Source organism: Amphimedon queenslandica, unplaced genomic scaffold (genome assembly GCF_000090795.2).
Source record: "Amphimedon queenslandica unplaced genomic scaffold, v1.1 AMPQUscaffold_13233, whole genome shotgun sequence".
NCBI classification, from domain to species: Eukaryota; Metazoa; Porifera; class Demospongiae; order Haplosclerida; family Niphatidae; genus Amphimedon; species Amphimedon queenslandica.
The window spans coordinates 40,198-48,405 of record NW_003546531.1 but is presented as its reverse complement, the minus strand read 5'-3'; the positions used below and the strand labels follow the sequence as shown (position 1 = coordinate 48,405).

Here is an 8,208-nt window from a genome sequence, read left to right as displayed (position 1 = left end):
GCAGGGACAGCAAACTGTAAATAGCCAAATAGAAAGGCTATTAGATATAATAGAACTTATCATTCTCAACAATAATAACCACTGAACAAATAATATTATTAACAACTATATACTGTATAAAACACTTATTTATTCACCAAATATATATCTGAGACAATATCTATAGTTAAGTCAAGTTCACCACTATAATTTAAGGCATGTGTGATGGCTTCACTAGTGGATCATGAGTCCCAACTATGAAATTCAATAGATTATAATTCCTTCAGTATGTAATATCTTCCTTAGCTTATAGCTTATATTCCAGAGTTCCTGCTATTATGGTGACAAAGCATAATATTTAATTATAATTTTACCTCTTGCATTTCACAGCTATCATTAGTTGATATTAGCTCCTAGTGTGACTGATGTCAACTCTAATGTGTTATTTGGCTGCTAGAAAGTACAGTTGTCCTGATGCATCATCCCAAATACAGTTCAGACTCGCCATTTTGTTTTATTGACCACACCCAATTGACGTTGGCACGTGGGCGGATGGTTGCTAAGGTTGTTACTTCTCCAATACAATGTGTATAGAAGAAATGTAAGTGTGGACATACAAATATATATATATACAAACATCGCACGTGGGTGAAAACAATCATAGGAACGACCTGGGGGCTAGCCCCCAGGTCGTTAAAAATATGCAGCGTTGCATGAAAACTAAATTTGTTTCTGTCCAAAATAACTTTTGCCCTTGCTAAAGCAGACTCACATTTCTTCTTTGTTAAAAAAGGCATCTGTTGAGACTGGGGAGCTACTTGTGAAACCTCTGGAAGCTCTTCCTCCTTTGTAACAGTTTTATTTTCCTTATCAGACAGTAAATTTCTACGACTACTAGATACAATATCTTCAGAAGACCTTGTAAAACATCAATTGACATCAGGCAGCTTCAAATCTGAGAAGCACGGTTCTGGTGTACACTCTCCCAATCTAGCTAAACTCCTCTTAATTTCATTGCTATAAGAACATTGCAACTGATGAAGTGAGAGTATCACAGAATTAATAGGAGCCTCTTTCCGGTTTTGCAGATCTTTGGTTTAGAGACTCAGAAGCATTGTTGGTAACTCCACTATAAGGATGATAGCAATGAAAACCTTCAAGCACCCAGCGACCAATGCTTTGACAATCCTATAAGTATAATATCATCAATTCATAATTATAAAACTGAAGTACCTGTGGATGAATGTTTTATGTACTATTCTTCAAATTTAGCATCCCATTGTTATTTCTTTTCCTGCAACACTTCCCCATACTTATCTTCTAAAGGCTGGTGAAATAAATGAAACAATTCTTCTTCATATGCAGAAGATTTTGCAACACCTAAAAGCAAGTGTAAAAGGAAAAGAAGAGGTATAAATCAATAACTAAAGCAAAATAGTTGAAATCTTCTTTTGTAGCAAACCTTCTTAATTTAGCAGACGGTTTGTCTCACCTAGACAAGCCTCTTGAAGAAAGAAGAAAAAGACAGATTTAAGAAATAGTGGAAACTGAGTTAATCATTAGTATTAAAAAGATTATCATTATCACTGAAAAGATTATCATTGTTTTTAAAAATAATTTCTAATCTATAATAATAATTGAAAATTTGAAGTTATAGCCAAGTGGGTGTGACTGGATGAATAATTTAAATTTACCCATAAATATTAGAGTAAATGAAATTTTCATTAACCTTACGATGAGGTTGTAAAACTAGTTAAACTACTCTAAAGTTTTAGGTTAATGCAATAAGAAATACTGAGGGCTATAGTAGATGCAACTAAATTTGATTTTACATGTTGAGAACAGAGACAGAATTTGACTTCTCAATATATATGGTTCTAGCAATCAACAAGAGGTAGATTGGGAAGGACTTTTTTTATTGCTGAAACAATTGACGTCTCTGTCTGAAACAAGTGTTGATGTTGATTTGCAATTGATGGTGGGAGAGTTTCTAGCATCTGGAAAAAATCAACATGACTTTGCTGTAACTTCCTTTTATGAATGAGGAACAAGACTGGAATGCAAGGCTTCTGAGTAAAAATAACATGCCTTAATAGTAAAGTTGACAAGTGAAAATCACCTAGCTGAAATGTACTGTCATAGCTTAAAAGTTGTCCCTCGCATCTCATATAAAGCAACTTTTCTAGTTGATAAAGAAGTCTTTGCATCCCAAAAATACAAACTAAATCTGGATAAGTGGTCAATTTCGACACGAAATCTTTTATATCATATGCTATTTTATGGATGTAAAAAAAGGAATCATGCGATATTTGAGATTGTTGTAATTCTTTATATCTTAAATTGCTGACTGGCTTGATGCTTCTTGGCAACGTAACTTTTTGTAATTCAATAGATGTTTCTGTTGGTGTGCTAATTTCTCTTTTGTATATCCTTCTGGGTGTTTCACTAACAACACTGCTTCAGACAAGATATAGTTGATGGACCTGTACGACTGTAATTGCAAATGTTAGTCTTCATATGACCTGGAGGAAAATTTGTAGCTGCTTTCTCATCACCCACATAATGCAGTGATGTAAATTTGTCATCATTCAGCAGCTGATAACAGACGAACCGCAACCGTCAGGGAATGTGAAGAAATCTACCCGTTTATTTGCAACTACAATTAATGCCCAACTGACTCATAAATAATTTTGTATATTCATGATTTTTGGTTCTTTTTTCTTTCTATGCATGATACTTTGATGTATCACAAATTATACGTGGCAAACAATTGTGCTTGACTGTGCATGTTTATTTTTTTTGAGCTCAGGTTTCTTTACGTTAAAAAAGTATAGAGCTATACTGCTGCAGGCTATATTTTAAATAGGCTGTGGAATTTGGTGGCACACTCCCATTTTTACAGTCACACTACAACCAAAGCATATTAAATCCTTCCCATTACATGTGCTTGTACACTAGAGGAACATACCCAGTTGTCCTGACTACTATCTCTTAGCTACATTAGATTATACTATGTGCAGTAAAATCATCACATTTTCAAGAAACATAACATAACTAGACAAATGTAAAACATTAAGGGGCTCAGCCCCCTAGCCACGCTATATTTTAAAGGTTATATGGTATAGAGCTACATTATTGTACATGTACATGAGTAAATACAGTAGTTTGTAATGAAGTTATCACGCTTGGAAATACAATTTTCTTTATGAGTTTATCACATTCTGCAGCAAAAAAGTTGTGTTGAAAGCCAGAGACAGTTACTGCAGTCATAGGTTATGTCAGTAGTTGTGGAAGCTTTACAAGCTCACTACTGTGGCATATCTGCCTTCTTAATCTTCTTTGCTGTATTTGGAAAGTCGTAGAGACTTCTCTTGCATTTTTGCTGACTCAAGTCAGTGACTTGTAACTTATAAGGTCAAGAACATGAACTGAGAACAATGAAGAATTGATAGCTGGCGCCATTTTATTTCACTATGACCACACCCGTTTTCAAAGAAGATTAAGATTAGGTTATTAAGATAGGAAAATTTTTCATACAGAAAAATTGGGGTGACGTACGTGTACAAACAAACAAACAAACAAACAAACAAACAAACATACTCTACTCGAACTAGTGGGCTTCGCCCAATAACATTATATTTTACACATAAGAAATATGGAAAGTAGTAAAATGCCTAGCTACCATAGACACAAAAGCTGCAAACCTTGCTTCATATGTGGTAAAACACAGTTAAAATATGACCATTTTGGTAGGCTAAATAGAGTAGAACAGGAATATCTGAAGAAGTATCATGATGGTACTATATCCAACAATAGTTGTCTGTGCTGTTTACATAAAATTGAAGCTAGGAGACACAGGTCAAATCCAGAGCTTACTCCTATAGAATGGAATCAAAAAATGAGATGCTATTATTGTAATTACCCCAAATGCATAGCATCATCCCGTGTTAAAGAAATTATTAAGCTGTCTAATGATTATTTGTAAAGCATTTCAAGCTTTAGTAGGTCCATGTATTTTGACAATATATGATATAAAGGCTACCAATTACTGTATTGAACAATACACTACAAACTTGTGTATGTTGTGGGGCAACCCCAAAACTGCGGCAAGGTCTATTCACAAGGCACAGTCCTCATGCTGCTACAATTTCTTTGTATGTAACTGAAACAACTGAATTTCATTTCATTATAGAAAAAGTTGACAATTTGTATATCATATGCAAAGACTTTAGCAATACTATGACATTAAGTAATAATGATATCACAAGTAACCTTGAAGAGAATGACGAATCAGTGGACATAAGTGAGGATAATGAGCAGAATGAAAATAGTGAAGAAGAAATTCACAATAGTGTAGAAATATAGAGTTAATTAATGACAATATATCATTGAGACAATAACATTGTATAGTTATTTGTTAAATCATGATACCTGATACTTAATTTAATAACTTAGATAGTATTTTCAGTTTTATCATGTTTTCTTATCATTCTAACAATTAGCTGACTCAAGTAATGAGGCTGTTTTAGCTACATTTATAATGACACACTTAAAAAGGCCTTAAGCTATGACAATGACACACTTGCATTTTTACAGCATTGTAGAGTTAGTAAAAATACTAATGGTAGATAAAACATCTGAGAACTTGATGTAAAAGTTTAATGTGTCCCAGACTTCCTCTTTGACTTACAGGGCCTCGATGACACAACACCGGCAACATGACAAGACCCATGCTGTCACAAAACGGCAGCTATTAAAAAGAAAAAAAGAAAAAAATAACTAGAAATTAATAAATATAGCAACCTAAATGTCTTATTAACCTGATATGGTACAGCAGAAATCTTCAGAAGAGATGCTACACTAAAAATGCTCCCTTTTTTCAGTGAGTCTTCATTAATGAGCAACATATTGAATTTGATGGGTACCGCCCACTTCCGGTGCAAAAAAACTTGTCAAAATTCAGACGGTTGCAATTTGACTGATAATCATGCCTCTGAAATTCCTTACTCATACCCTCAGGAAGATCAATGTAGAAGTAATGCTTCTTTGATAATGGGATTGCTTTTGGGTAGCTTAGCGACCCCATTGTTATACCAATGATATTCTTAACTTTGCCAATCATCCTTCTTCACAGCCTTGTCTTCTGCAGAAAAAAGATAAACTTCACCTCCCTTGGCACCAATGTATGGTTTATTGGTATTTTCATACTTCAACTTTATGATATTCACAACCTCTGAAATAGTAAAACTCCCTCTATTTGTCATGTTTGGCTACAAAATGGGCTCCTTAATTGATATTAATCAATAAAATTCATTATTATTGCCAAATTAAGTAGTTAGTCAATCATTACTATTTCATTTAACATCACCATCATTAGTTTTCATCATCACCTACTCATTAGATTACGAAGAAAAGAAAAGGAGAGGATACCACGGAATAAAAAACTTATTGTTGCAATGTGCGATTTACGGTCCCGAATTTTAGGCTATGCAAGGCTATGGGACGGGACGTCCCGTGCCGTAACTTATTAAATCATTTGCAACCAGTTAGAGGTACACAAAGTTGCCTGTTTATGAAACACTTTACTATTCGAAAAACACTCAAGCTTCATGGAATCAACATGCAAGGTACCTCATTCCCTAGAAAATTTCAAACTCTAATTAAATTGGTTATACTTTATTCGTAGTTCAAGAACAAAATGAGTATTTAGAGGGGAAAAAGATGCTCTTTCTAGTTAAAGAGTGACACGGCTACTAATGCATGCATTGATTTACTGAACAAAAAATATTAATGAAAAGCATAAACATTGGTTAATATTGTGTGAGTTTTGTTTGCATGAATTGTATTCCCTTGAAGTTATTCAAGAAAAAAAAGGCAAAAAAATCTCCATTTTTTGCTCCAAAATCTATCAAAAAATCCAAACCCTTCTCTATTTACTTAGCAACAATATAAATGAATGGAGGTTTGCCCACGCCCACGATTTCATTTCCAATCCCTTTCATTTACTCTATTATCTCTGATTTAGCTCATCTACAAGTAGGTATTGACATTGAGTGATTGCAATATTGTGCAATTTGTACAAAGGTTAACTCTCCTTCCTCCTCTCTTCACATCGAAATGTGACTAGTCAGTTGCAATTTTTAACTTCTGCATCAACTACAGTCTTGTCCCTACTCTCTCACACTACATTCTTAACCATTCTTTGTATAGTTCATAAAGAAATTAAAGATAAAAGCAATTTTCCTCATTTCTCACATTCTTGTGAGAGATTTCTAAACACTTCATTGCAATAGAGGTTAGCAGTCACTATTCAACGTGGAATCTAATGTAGACAGTATTGACATACTGAATAAGGAATAATTATTTAACACTATTGAACTGAGTCTTGTGATAATGACTACCACTGGTCACTGTATTTGGGAACTGACATGTTCACAATAGTAGCAAGTTTCATTACCTAATATTGTGTCTTCTCTATGAAGAATGTGGAGGTTTTCTGCTGGTCTATTTGTTCTTTTAACTCTTTCTGCAACTCACCACTCCCTTGATCCCCTGTTGAATTCTTTAGATTTTTTTGCAATATAATGACCAACTGGAGACAGAGTATGATTCCTTACAGCGGCAATTTTGCTAAGAACTTGTCCCAATTGTATAACTTGAAGAAGCCCTTTATTTGACACTAATTTTGCAGGTCTCAATGAGACGCATGTGCATAAAAAACGAGGTGAATATGCCTACTAAAAGTGCTAACAAGAAAGGTATATATAAGTGTTACCAGGAGCCAATTATAAAAAAGGGAAGGGTAGGAGTGCAAAACACCTATGCATTTAATTGAAATCACTGTAGCCTGCATAGCTTAATGAGTTTACTATTATCAGAACAAGTACAGTTTTCTCCCAATCAAGTGCACTAGCGCAGCAAGTATTGGTTGTATGAATGAAAGTCTCAAGGAGAATTAAAGGCCACAACAAATCAGAAAGCCCTTTCAATTAATGAAGATACCTCATTACACACTATAAAGGGCCTACTAACTCGTAATTCTCTTGGAAAATTTCCTAAGACTTGCTGCACTTGATTGGGAGAAGACTGTACTATGAGGAGCTGAATTTTTGGGGTAGCATTGTGATTTTTTCAAGTTGTTTCAAACAGTCTGTTACTGGTACACTGCCTTGAGATGTAAACGGCTACTGTTTCAGAGCAACCTTCACATTGGTAGCCATTTTACTAAACGGGTCTGTTTTACCTTGTTCTACAAATGGTAGTCATTACGCTATGCCTGCTACAGTGATTTTAATGAATGCATGGGTGTTTCACGCTCCTACCCTTCCCTTTTACCTTAATCGGCTCCTGGTGTTACTGTGTAAATATTTATAAGCTTAAAAAATATTGCTATAGGTAATTATTGTAGGGTCTGTGATATAAAATTGCAGTATAATTTGAAGTACTAAAGACATTTGAGGACTTTCCTTCATCAGCAAAGAGCTAGCATTATTGACTCTCCTAGCACTGTGATAGTTGAACCTAGTATGGAGACTAGCATTTAAGCAGAGCCAGATCTTTTTGACAAAAACATCCAATACACTAGTGAAAAGGATGGCAATGAGGAATCAGGCCTAAATGTGGTATGCTCATAATTATAATTAAATTAATTAGGGTGAATGTATTAGTGATCATGATGTTAAAGATATTGTAGATAGGGACAGTAATGTCTCCAGTAAAATAGTTTAATGATTATATTTGTATTTCTTACTTTTCCTTAGAATTTTAAGATGTTCTTAATTTAACTGCAGTGCCTCTATAGTTAGGGAAATTTCCCTAGATCTGGGGATAATTTAGGGACTTGGGAGTGAATATCTAAAAATACTGGAATCTAGGAAAATTTTGACTTACTTAGCTCTATAATTAAGTTCATCAGTCATTAATTATTATTCAGCCATTATTTTAATCATTATTCGTGACATTAATTACACATGCACAATTTGCACATGTATTTATCAAAACCAAATCATGCAAATTAAAATTGCAGAGTTTAATGCAAATGTAACAGAGATATTTCTGACACAGACTGTGACTGTACATCTCATTACATATAGTCAGTCTCCTTCTACCAAAAGGAGAAAGGTGTATAAACAGAAGTGTAACAGAAAGTTGGAGAAAGATCACAAGCTAAATGAAAGGAGATGGTTACAGCCTAGTAGTGCAGATCCATGTAAAGCTATTGTAAACTCT

The 8,208-nt window shown here is 34.2% G+C and overlaps 1 long non-coding RNA gene across 1 annotated transcript; it reads left to right on the top strand.

The window, feature by feature from the left end:
- Window positions 1–1,347: 1,347 nt before the first annotated feature.
- On the top strand, window positions 1,348–1,489 carry LOC109584200 (uncharacterized). Its single transcript, XR_002185902.1, has 2 exons — window positions 1,348–1,389; window positions 1,437–1,489. It is a non-coding gene; the product is annotated as an uncharacterized LOC109584200 (long non-coding RNA).
- The last annotated feature ends 6,719 nt before the right edge of the window (window positions 1,490–8,208 follow it).